This window comes from Peromyscus leucopus, chromosome X, assembly GCF_004664715.2.
Source record: "Peromyscus leucopus breed LL Stock chromosome X, UCI_PerLeu_2.1, whole genome shotgun sequence".
Classification (NCBI taxonomy): domain Eukaryota; kingdom Metazoa; phylum Chordata; class Mammalia; order Rodentia; family Cricetidae; genus Peromyscus; species Peromyscus leucopus.
In genome coordinates, this window is record NC_051083.1 from 52,275,396 (window position 1) to 52,289,288 (window position 13,893).

Sequence of the window (13,893 nt, forward strand, 5' to 3'; positions counted from 1 at the left end):
CCTGTCCATTATATTTATTTATTTATTCTTCTTTCATACAATACATTCTGACCACATCCTGCCTTCCCTCCACTCATCCCAGTCACACACATCCCATCTCCCTTCTTCCCCAGATGCTTTCCCCTCTATTTTCCTTCAGAAAGAGCAGGCCTCCAGTGATTTCACCTGAATGTGGCATAACAAGATGCATTAAGACAAGGCACAAACACTTATATCAAGTCAGGAGGAGGCAACCCAGTAGAAGGAAAATGTTCCCCAAAACAGGCAAAAGATTCAGGGACACTCCTATTCCCATTCTTAGGAGTCCCACAAAAACTCCAAGCTAAACAATCACAACATATGTGCAGAGGGCATAACTTAGATGCATGCAGGCTCTGTGATTGGTCTCTGTGATACCCTATGAGCCCAGCTTAGGTGATTCTCTGGGCCATGTTCTCCTTGTGTCCTTGACTCCTCTGGCTCCTACAGTCCTTCCTCCACCTCCTCCGCAGGGTTTCCTGAGCTCCATCTAATGTTTGGCTGTGGGCCTCTGCATCTGCATCCATCAGCTTCTGGAGGAAGCCTCTCTAATGGCAATTGGGCTAGGTACTGATATATGAGTGTAGCAGAGTATTATTGGGAATCATTTCATTGCTTTTTCTCAGTTGTGTTTGGTTCTATCTCAGGTTTCTGAGCCATCCAGGAATTTTCCGCTGCACTAGGATTGTCTCTGACCACAACATACTTCATAATCATGTTTTAATGATCCATTTAATCTGCATGTGGGTTAAAGAGGAATTTCCATAATAGAATTATGTGATATATAAACACACAACACTAGATAGTATATAGAAAAGATGGAAATTGATTAACCATTCACATGTTTATTATACTCATAGTCATGAGAGTCTTGTATTACTTGAAATACAAGGCCACACAGGTTTGGTCATATATGATAAATAAGAAGTTCACTAGAAGTCAGGTTATAATAATCATGAAGATCCAGAAGGGAAGTCCTGATGAAGGGCAATTGTCAGGGGAAAGAGAGCCTGTGGGAGCAGGAGATCTCAGCTGGATCAAGAACAGAGAGAGAGAACAAGGAATAGGAGACCATGGTAAATGAAGACAACATGAGAAAAGGAAGAAACAAAGTGCTAAAGAGGCCCACAGAAATCCACAAAGATACCCCCACAATAGACTGTTGGCAATGGTCGTGAGACAGCCCGAACTGACCTACTCTGGTGATGGGATGGCCAAACACCCTAATAGTCGTGCCAGAAACCCCATCCAAGGACTGAGGAATCTGGATGCAGACATCCACAGCTAGGCCCCAGGTGGAGCTCCGGGAGTCTAATTATTGAGAAAGAGGAGGGTTTATATGAGTGAGAACTGTTGAAACCAAGGTTGGATAAAGCACAGGGACAAATAGCCAAACGAATGGAAACAAATGAACTATGAACCAAAGGCTGTGTGGTCCCCAACTGGATCAGGCCCTCTGAATAGGTGAGACAGTTGATTGGCTTGATCTGTTTGCGAGGCATCTGGGCAGTGGTACCAGGTCCTGTGCTCAGTGCATGAGTTGGCTGTTTGAAAACTGGGACTTATGCAGGGACGCTTGGCTCAGTCTGGGAGGAGGAGACTTGACCTGCCTGGACTGAGTCTACCAGGTTGATTTCAGTCCTTGGGGGAAGCTTTGCCCTGGAGGAGGTGGAAATGGGGGGTGGGCTGGGGGAAGGGGAGGGGGGCAGGGGGGCGGAGAACAGGGGAATCTGTGACTGATATGTAGAACTTAATTGTATTGTAAAATAAAATAAAAGGAAGAAAAAATGAAAAAAATAAAGCAATAGATTCGTAATACAGATTCAGATAAAAAATAATAATAATCATGAAGAACATAATACCCTCTGCAATGCCCGTACATGTGAGGTTGTATTCTGAAACAGAGTAAACAAATGCTGAGGTCATTTGATGTCCTGCTGTTTCCACCAAATGTCAAGGCAATGTATCATATTAACGCCTAATTTTACAACCTCTTTAAAAACTAGTTTTCCATTCAGTAATCACTCTTCAATATTCTGATATATCATATGGAGACCTGTATACTGTTCCTCCGTATCATAGGCTCATATAACCGACCATGCAGCTTACTTTAAAATATATTACATTATATTGACTTGAGATTTTCAAAATCCAAAGTGCCTTGCCTCAGGAACTTCACTCTCACTTTTATCTATTCTTACTTTGCTGTAATTCCCATAGGGCATTGCAATATTTTCCTCATAAGATTTTATTTCCTTGCTTTTGAAATTTTATGGGATGAAATTCAATCTTTTTCTGAGTATCACCAGTAATACCACAGAACTTCCCAAAGAGCAGATACTCAGTTGATATATGCAAATATGAGAGATAAGGAGAACTAACTTCCTAAAAATCAGTGTCCTCTTCGTATACACAGCACTCACTCAGTCTTCTTCATTCCAGAGAATCTTGGCAGGCCAGGCTTTCCCTCCTCACGTTATTCAAATGTATTTTAATTGATAAAACCACAAAATATTATTCTTGGTAAATTTTAGAGAGCTCAGGAGGTAGCTCAACAGGTAAGGGTACCTGCTGTGTATGCCTATGAACCTGAGTTTTGGTGTCCATGTACAAATTTATACATGGTCACATATGTGCCAGTTCCCCCGGTTCTATAAAGACAGAGACAGGAGGATCCTTAAAGCTTGCTGGCCATCATCTTGGCTCCAACCTCAGTGAGAGACTCCTATGAAAGTAATAAACCATAAAAAGATAAAGCGGGTTCCCAGTGCCCTCCTTTGGATTCCTTATGTGTGCACAGGCACATATCTGCACATACTTGTGTGCATATACCACATGTATATACCATACACACACACACACACACACACACACACACACACACACACACACACACTTGTCCCCCCTTCTTCATATTTTTGTCTTGGTCTTCATAACTTACATACTCTCTCACCTTCTTCCTTACATGTACTTGCGTTCAGGCTTCAATATTTTTGAGTGACTGGTAAATAATTTTTCTTGTACCATCTCTAGTACTATTAGGGGAGACTGCTATTTAGAGCAGTTGCTTATTTAATGTTCATGTAAAAACAAAATATTGAAAAGAGTGAAAGTTTTGAATTATTACAAATCAATTTCTCTCATACACTTGGAGAAAACTTAATTCCAAATTTATTTCAATTAACACAATAAACAAAGGAAAAAAGTACATCAAACTATTATATGAACATTCTATATTCGTTACACCTTTATTGTAGCTACAGTTTTTCTGGTCCTGCCTGTCCCACAGTCAGGACAAATCTCTGTCACCTGCCAGTCCTGCAGCAGCTCAGACCCAACCAAGTAAACACACACAGACTTATATTGCTTACAGACTGTATGACCATGGCAGGCTTCTTGCTAACTATTCTTATATCTTATATTAATCCATTTCTATAAATCTATACCTTGCCACGTGGCTTGTGGCTTACTGGCATCTTCACATGCTCTTGTCATGGCAGTGGCTGGCAGTGTCTCCTCCCACCTTCCTGTTCTCTCAATTTTCCTCTCTGTTAGTCCCGCCTATACTTCCTGCCTGGCCACTGGCCAATCAGTGTTTTATTTATTGACCAATCAGAGCAACAGATTTGACATACAGACCATCCTACAGCACTTTATTAATACTAGAGATAAATAAAATCACTTTTCCAAAACCATCTTATATTGTGGTGTGTTAAAAATCAATTATTTATGCTGTACTAAGTTGTTTAAAATCATCAAACTCTATCTTAAACTAGACAAATAGCAATAAACATGTCAGACTAAATATTAAGAAGCATAGACTGTGAGACATTTACTTTCGTTAAAAGAACGTTTGCAATATAACAATAAAATATCTTTAATTTGCTCATGTATAACAGTACAAAAAGATACAAACTACATTACTTCTAGCATATAATACATAGAAGGCTGACTACTCTTCAACAACCTGGAAAACTCTCAAACCCAGCTAGCTGTGGGAGGATCTGTGGGCTGTGCACCTGAGATGAGTCCTGGAATTCACATTATTGCCAGGCACAGCTGTAACTCTCCTTGCTGCTCTATTAGCCTCATCACTCAGAGCCTCCTCATACTGACTAGGGTAGGAACTAGGAACATCATTATGGATCTTAGTAAAAACTTCTAGGACTTTCATCTTGGTGGTTTCAGCATAGGCTCTGGGACCCCACAGGAACTCATAGGTGGGGGGATCAGTGCTAGGCACCTGGCAGTACTCAAGGTAATTTTCTTCCACCAGATCTTTTTTAATGAACTTTTCAGGGTCCCCAAAGATTGAATGATTCTGTTCAGGATATATCCCCAGTGCTTTCAGGAATTCCCAGACTTCTCCCTCACTGACACTGTTGCCACTCATGAAGATCACAGCCAGGAGGGCCATCAGGAGCCCTGTCTTTGGCAACCCACTATTACTACTCAGACTTCCGTCAGTGGAGAGACCCAGCTTGCCCACACGCATATATGACTAAGAACTGGGATCAACTTCCTTCAAACTCCAGGCCAAAGACAAACTCCAGCCAGGCAGAGACTCTTTTAATGATAACAGTGAACTTTTCTTTGCACTTCTTGTTAATTACTTTCAACATACCTTTCTGTGTAAATGGCTCTTTCACCTTAAACCTCTCCAGGATGAAGTCCATCAATATACTTTCCTGCCTGTAAATAAGATCTCTGTGTGTAGAGTCAATACTAGAGTCTATTATGGAGGTACTTAAGGTCTCTCTGCATCTATAACAGAAAACTCAGCATTTGTATCAGAAGCCTCGCCACCTACAGCACCTATGGATAACACACTTAAATCATCAGCAACAGAGGCTACATTCTCCTGAGTATCCTGGGGAATGTAGGTGTCAGGGGAGCTAGGAGGATCCCCTTGACCAACAGAAGATGTTTCTTCCTCCTTTGCAGCAGTGGGCTGAGCATCATGCGGACTTTGACTCTTCTCCCTTACATTTTGACGTTTGGCATAAGAGCGCCCCTACTCTTGTAGCCCCTAAGCATGATGACTTGGTTCAAGGGCAGCAGGACAAGATGTAGGCAGGAGACCTGGCAATGCAGAAATCTGGAGGGGCAAAATGACACTATGTGAGCACCATACCTTCACTATATTAGAGAGTAACTTTCCTTTAACGAGGTCCCCACTCTGCTGCTTTCCTAAACAAGTTTCTGGGAACTCACTTTGCTCCTATTGTCCTAGGTAATCTTTGTGTTGAGAAATCTGTGGAGGAAATAAATTCTAGTTAGATGAGTGCATGACAACTAGGTTTGGGACATCCTGGGTAAGAGTATGGACTAATATTGATCCCCATTTGCTAAAGGGTTTTTGGCACAGTCTGGATACGTACACATCCCTTTGCTGTTCTAATGTTAACACTGCAGTGCCTCCTAGTATTATACAGAAGAAAATTTAAAAAGAGCATGATAGGAATATTCAGAAGCAAACACAGATTACTAGTGTAGGCAAAGAGGGAGATATTTGAGGATCCCTGTTGTTACCAGGAATATAGTTCCAACAATGATCAAAGCCCTCACTATGAGCCTTTCAACCAGTAGGTAATGGCAGGCTTCTCAGAAAAAGTATCTCACTTCCATGATTTTCTAATGACAAATATCAGGGGCAACTCAGTCTATAGGCTTGCCCTTGAACACAATCAGGCCACCATAGAGGTGTGCAGTTCTGCATGCCATCCTGCCCCACCCAGCTTGAAATACCCCTTAATTTTTACTACTTTATAGTAATTGGGATAGAGCTTTCCCCTTCTCTGAGCCCTACAGTTTCCCAGGTAGGATTTCATTCCTGAGAAGAGCAAGGAAATCAATTGCCACTGAGCCTAACTGCCTGTTACGTTTTGGGATTCTGGAGACCAAAGCAGAGGCAAGGCCTTTGTGGCCTCCTTTTCAGGTGGATTATTTCTTGGAGGATTCACAGTGGATTTCACTTTGACACCTTTTGAATTCTGATTATCCTGTAAGACATCTGACACCAGTGGATAGCATGCCTGACAGGGCCTGTACCTCTCAGCTGAAGCAAGGTCTTACTGTCTCAGGATCCTGAAGCAGAAGTCAAGGTCTCACCATGTCCACCCTTCCTCCCTTTACTGTGAATCTATTTGGTCCTCTGACTAGAACCCCAGAGTTGGAAGTATGCTAGCCCTCTCTCTTATTCCAGGCAAGAGAGTTGCCAAACAACTCAAATTGTGTTTATTTTGCCCAGCGTGAGTTTTGTCCTTCTTGAAATAAGCCAATGGGTCCCAGACAAAAGATCTCACTTCCTTTAAAATTATTCCTTTGAAAATTTCATATAGTATGCCTTGATCATATTTTACTCCCCTCCCAACTCTGCCCAAATGCACCCCTTCTTCCCTCCTTACACAACTCCATGTCCTCACTTTTTTCCCACTTCTCAAGTTCAGTTTCACTGCCCATGTATTCCTGGATCTGTGGCCTTCCAGTGGAGCATGAAAGACTTTCCAGGGCCAACACTCTTAAAGAAAATTGATTCTCCCTCTCCCAGTAGCCATGAATTGTCAATACTGCCTCTGCTAGGGGTGGGAAATCATGTTTACCTTCCCTCTCTGTGCTGCAATTTGGTCTGGCTTGAGCTTGCACAATGATTGCTCATGCTTTCATAATTTCCATATGCCATGAGTGCCCTGATGAGGAAGTGAGATGGAGCAGTTCTGATTATGGTTAGGGCTCTATGGGGTCTGTTGGGACTCCAAATCATCACAACATTGAGTCTTATTCCTTTGTGATTATCTGTTCAGAGCTTGGGAGGCAGAAATTTTCAGAGGCCTTTAAAGGATTCTCACAGATTTTTGCGGTTATACACCTACTCACCTGACAACACTTAAGATGTTTTATTCGGCTGAACAGAGCCCACACCAATAATACTGAAGGCAAAGCTGAAGTCAGAATCTTTGATTTCTGGGATGTAGTAGACCTGTTCTTTGGAACAGAAACCATGGGGATTTATCAGTCCTGTTATGATCCTGAAGGTGAGAGTTCCCAAATAACTCACAATACTAACTGATTAATCATTTGCTCAAAGCCTTTCCCATCTTCTGAAATGAGTCTAAAGATCTCAGATCAGTGCTCTTTCTTCCCTGTGAGTTCTGATTAAGTAGGAAATGACTTTTCCTAGCAACTTGTTCACCTTCTTTCTAAGGACTGGAGGCAGACTGTAAACCCTAGGATATCAAATTGATTGCATACACTTCATTTTGTCACTACTTTTGGGACCTCTAAGACCTAACAGCTTCTGGGAGGTTTTTGGGGTCCTGTCTGCTTTGTGTTTCCGAGCCCCTCTGTTTTAACTCTTATTGTCATGTGGACTGCTGACAGGGCCTGGACTTCCTGATTTTTTCTGATTTTCCTTTTCTGATTTTAATTATCCTTCCTTAAACCATGGCATCCAAAATTCTGAGTAGAAAAATGAGGATCCTGAAAACTATAGCTGAAGTCCTCCTTCACTTACACCATGGGCATTGCCAAATGTTTCAGGAATGAATTCATACCCTTGTCACATATGATTCACTTTCATTTTAGCCCATTCTTTGTATTCTATGAAAGTGAGAATAATAGTGTAACAGAATCCTCATTCTGTGCTCAGCATTCAGCCACTAATGAACTTTCAGGTGGTTGTTATTAGAATGTCTAGATATACTGACTGGTCAACCCAAACGTTTATCCTATCCTGTTCCCATAGGCTCCTAAAAAGTACTTCACACTCTATCAGTGGGGTAGTAGGACTTTTCTCCTCCAAGGAACAATGGAAGAGAAGCAAGGCTGAATCTAAAATTATTCTTCTACCTGACCCTGTCATCTGGTGTATATTAAAGTTACAAAGTTGTTTCCACTCCAGAGCTTGCCTTCACACAGGAACTAATTCAAAAGACCCTGAGTGTGCCTTGGGGTTCTCTCATTTTGTTAATCTACATGATGTTATTCATTTATTCCTTTAAAATTTTTGTGTATTTGGTTTGGGGCATTGGAAACAGCAGCCAAATCTTGATTGATATCTTGGAAGCTATTGATAAGGAATTGTATCTGTAAATTTGGAACTGATATATTTACAATAGACTTTCCCTTGAATACACATAGGCTCTTGGGCTTACTCTGCTAAGTTTATGAGTAAATTTTTATAGTTACTGACAAAAGGATCTTGAAATTTCATTTTAGGTTCATTTTAGATATTGTTACAGTAAAGAATGGCATATTTTCTGTTATGTGCTTTAATCAGTTGTTTTCTAAATAGTAAATTTCAGTATCTCTTCTTAGGGGCAGGCAAGGCACCTTTGCCACAACTTTGTTTAGCAGTTTGGTAAAGATGGATTTAGTTGGATGTTGTGCTGTCTCCAGTGTTTAAAGAGGAGACTTAACCTCTGTTCAAGGTCCAGCCATTGGACAGAAGATGAACACAGGTGTGATTTGAAAGAGACAAGAGAGGAGGTGGACTTGAGTTCTTGTTGATGGAGGTAGTTGGTATTGGGTTAAGGTTCATTTTAGATATTACTACAGTCAAGAATGGCGTATTTTCTGTAATGTGTTCTCATTAGTTATTGTTGACACTAGTTAACTAATAGAAAAAAACCAAATTGTCTATTATTAATATTAGTTAACATCTGAGTGCAACAGGGGCCCTCAGGCTGAGTAGCTGCTGCTATGATAGCCTGCGTCTGCCCAGTTCACTAGCTCACTGCTCCAAACTATAGATAGAGCTATTTCTGGGCACCTTCCAAAGAACTGCTGGTACAGATGGTACGATGTTCCTACTAATGTTGCTAAAATCTCCCAGCCTCTCTCTAGGTGTGTCCTATCATGGTCCTTGAGGTTGAGATGCAGGCTGCATTGTATACTTCTCAGACCATTAGAAAGACCATGATCACCCTGACTTAGAGTTCATCTTTCTGGTGAGAGTTGTTTATTAGGGTTTCTTCCATAGGTCTTAGTAGCGCTCAGCAAGAAAGCTCTCTGGTATGTGTAACATTTTGATCCCCACCAGCTCTCGGCTCTCACCTTTGAAAGCTCTAGATGACAGTCCCTAAAGAACACCTGGATTCCTCTAGATTCATCACAACCAGGGTACACATGCTGGCCCACTGAAGCTGAATTGCATACTAGTTTTGGCTTTGTGTGAGTACTCCCACCACATACATACACATTACACAGCAACTTGGAATCTTGATATGTGGCTATGGATAGGCTATAGATTAGGCTATAATGATTTTTTTAGGCTATGTTAGTTTTATTTTCTGTATCTACTTATATGTAGCATGAATCTTAAGAGGTCTTATTGATAAAATCAAACCCAGTGCCAGTTATTGGGGTGAATGCTGGAAGATCAGAGAAGCAGAACAAGCCACAGCTAACTCACCTTGCCAATTTTTCAGCTGATCCTGTTTCCTCAGACTGGAAGCCTCTGAGTCCTCATTCAAATGGATCTCAGCTGAACTGCTGCTCAAAGCCTAAAAGCTTAACCAGCCTAGTTTCTGGTCCTCATGCCTTATATACCTTCCTGCTTCTTGCCATCACTTCCTGGGATTAAAGGCGTTTTTCACCATGCCTGGTTGTTTCCAGTGTGGCTTTGAACTGACAGAGATTCAGATAGATTTCTGTCTCCCAAGTGACAGGATTAAAGGTGTATGTGCCACCATTTTCTGACCTCTATGTCTGTCTAGGGGCTGTTCTGTTCTCTGACTCCAGATAAGTTTTTTAGCTTGCACAATATATTGGGGAACACAATATAACCATACTTATATATGTCTGAATATCCTATATGTGAAAGTACCATATATATGAATATATCATGTATGATCTTATATTTGATGCTGTACCTGAATGAGTTTATATTGCATGCAAATAACAGCACTTTGATATTTTGATTATAGAATTATATTGATGCTGTTACCTCTGTCTATTCTTCACATTTATTTCATGTTTGTGCATGGTTTTCACATGTTTTTCCATGCTTTATTAAGTATCTTTTAAACATTTCACATTTACATGTTTGTTGATGATTTTGTGATGTGGACATTCAATTCTCCTATAAGTTTGCTGAAAGTTAACAACCAAGTTAGTATTAAATTGACACTAAAAGCTTTTTTCTTCCTAGATTGTGATCAAATGCTTTTTTCTGTCTCAACTTCCCCAGTCATGGGTTTACAAATGGAAACCAACATGCTCAACTACAATTTTGTTCTAACATGATTTCTTTGTATTCCTCGGGCCCAGGGAATTTATTAATTCATCACTATATTTGATATTTTATTTTATTAAATAAGATGTTAGTCTCTGTGTCTGAGTTTGATAGTGTTCTTTTGGGGAGCACCCTTATCTAGTGTTTGTATCAAGGAGAACTAACCTGTAACAGATGAGAAATAATTGCACACTTTTTATAGGGTTTGGAAGACTTTACCTAATATGGTGATTAGGTTGTCTTTCACCATTTAGCATAATGAACACTTAAATTTGGCTAGTCTGGAAGCATTTTGTGGATGCCTTGAATTTTTATTACAGTTTTACTTTATGCTGTTCAATGATATCTTCTATTTTTATGAGCCTATTTGCTAGTTGTTTTCTATATCACATGGGATTTTTTTTTTCATGTGAAAACATAGCATAATATTTCTAAGAAAATATTTTGTTATTAAAATACCTAAATATATACAACAAAATAATCATGAGCTCACTATACCTGGCACCAAGCATTAATACTTCTCAGTAGCTACTATAATCTTGGCCAGACAAAAGTGGGTTTATTGGCAAGACTATTCTTAAAATAATATTTGGTACTTCTATTATGAGATCCAGAAGGAGTGAGGGGAGGAAGAAACATGCAGTCAGACAAGGGGGAAGGGAGTAGAGGAAGAGAGAGACAGGAAGAGGCAAGGGACAAGATATAGCCCTCAAAGGCATAGTGCCCCCCCCACGCCACTGTGATCTACTTCTGCAAAGCAGGCCCTATTTCCTAGTAGCCATTAAGCTATGAAATTATCAATAGATGAGAATGACTTTCTCTCATCATCCAGTCACATCTCAACAGTGCCACCAACAGGGCTATTTTATATCCAAACCATAACACAGAATGTGATTCCTTTCTGTTGATGTTAACAATCATTAAGGTTCGTCAACCTCTTCTGTTAGTCTGCTGGGGCATGAAAAAAATGATAATTCTAACATTTGTTTTTATCTATTAGCATAATAATTCTATAGGTAGAACATTTCCCTGGTTCACTGTTGATAATATGATTTAAAAGTAAGCATATTTACAATTCTATCATAGGTATCAATATTCTCTTGAAGATATGTATTTACTATTTTTAAATATTTATTTTATATTTATGAGTGTTTTGCTTCATGTATATGTATATGTATTATTTGCATGTCTGGTTCCATTGGAGCTCCAAAGAGAGCATTGGGTACCCTGTAAGTGGAGTTACAGATAGTTGTGAGCTACCATGTGTGTACTGAGAACCTAACCTGGATCATCTGAAAGAGCAACAAGTACTCTTAACCAGTGAGCCATCTCTCCAGTCCTAGTATACACTAATTTTATTTAACTAGTACCATGCTTTTCTGCTTCTTTCTGTTATAATTGATATTACCTACAAAATGTGTTGGCTTTATTATCTAATTCACTCCTGCACTTAAACATTACCTTGTAATTACTTAGGTATAATATGTCATTGTTTTCATAACTCTTGAACTGTTTGGATATTGCAAGCATTTTTTCTTATAAATCTATTAAAGGCCATAATATCCTTCAGGGAAACACTTATGCTGTTTTTCTTATATCATATTGTATAGCTTTACATTAAATGTTCAAAATTTTATAAAGATGGGTAAGTATCTATATTACAGAACTTTTGAATAGATGTGATATGCATACATATGGAAAAGATTATATACCCAAACACATAAATATGGCAGAGTTGGTTTTATTTCTAGAACTGAAAGATCGAACATGAGAAAAAAAAACAGTCAATATAATTAGTTCAATATATAGTCAAATGGAGATTATCAGGGAAGCAAAGTCCTCTGTAAATACATTGATCCACACCAGCCAGTGATGTAACTCTCCATGGGTTGAAGGAAATGCCAAAGACCTGAATAGAAGAATCAGGAGGCTCAAGGCATTTGACTCAAGAGCAGTGCAAACAGAACACTTCTCATTTTTATTACTAAAGCAAGCAGTACATGAGGTGATGTTTACAGTTAGCTTAAACTAATGCAAAGTACAGCAGAGGGAATACACTTGGTGTTATGTCTTATTATCTTTGGTCATGTGAAAGAGCCAAAAATGTTCCTCCCGGGCTTTACTTTTCCCACAGAGATAATGTAGACATGTCAAGGAATTCTTTGCATGTCCTTGTTTTCAAGTGCATCCACTTATCATAGACTGTGTAATTTTTTTAGAAGGACACCTTTTGGGAAGAACATTTTACACTCTGTTCCATTCATAGATCACAGTAAGTTCACAGCTTTTTTTACACAGACTCCCACATATGTACCTAATGAGTTCATTGTAAGAAGTTGTTTACTTAATAAGCCAATCCAGTGTAATAAACACAATGGTACATAACTCTTACCTGTATAATAAAAGAACCAAGAGAAAAGATACTGTTATTTGAGACTAGGATTTGCAGTTAGTCACATGGCGAAACATAGTTGATCAATAAGGAAGAAGTTGGAGCCACAAAGATATAGTAGAACCTGCTTGCTACATAAAGGAGGGTGAAAATTTTTTAGAACTTCTTGGCTTTAATGTACAGTTGTTGTCAACTACTAGCTGGATTATACCAACATCCAGATTTTGAAGAAGACAGAGTATTAAAAATGCAAATTAAAGCTGGACAGTGGAGGCAGAGGCAGGGCATCTCCGAGGTTGAGGCCAGTCTGGCCTATAGAGCAAATTCCAGGACAGCCAATGCTACACAGAGAAACCTTGTCTCAAAAAAAATGCAAGTTAAGAAGATTTTTTGTTTTGTTTTATTTTGTTTTTAGCTTTTTCTGTTTTATTTTTAATTAACCCTTTGGGAATTCCACTTCATGCACCCTGATCCTGCTCCTGCTCATCCTCCAATGCCTCTGTATCTGTCCCCATGCCCTGTAGCATCTCCCCATAAGGAAGGCTAAAAATGAATGAAAACAAGATAAAAATAAACAATTTTTTAAAAAGGAAAAACATGTCACTCCTGTTTTTCCCATATCTCCATCATTTCTTCATTTATCCTGGTGGCACTGGAAGCTGCTGTGTATCACACAGTATGCCCTCCTGTCAAAAGAGCATCATTTGAAAATGTTCATTGGGTAACGAGTTATTGGTCAAGTTTTATAGTTGATAACAGAAGAAAGCAATGGAAGAATGGACTCAATAAGTGCAATTAGGTCGAGGCCTAACATGTCTCATGGACACAGTAGAAGAGAAAACCTCATACCTAAAATGGTATAGAATAATGCTTTATACAATCAATATTTATTAATGATGAAAGAATAGGTTACTATAGTGGTAAAAGAGTAAAGGATATCTACAAAATCAATAGCAATAGTGTCATACTTAATTTGAATGCTTTACTTTAAAACTGGGAAATAAAAAAAACGATGCCTATTATCACAGTATCTATTCAACATTTTGAAGAAGTTACTAAAAATACTGCAATGAAGGAATAGAGATTGAAAATTAAAAGCCAGCTACTATCCATTAACAGATAATTAGAATGTATATTAATATTTCTAGAGATAGACAGTAGAATGTTTATAGATATTTCTAAAGATATGAAGCTATTATTTAGAGAAGTTAATGTAAATACGAGTAGAAAATTGTGGTATGTTTGAACA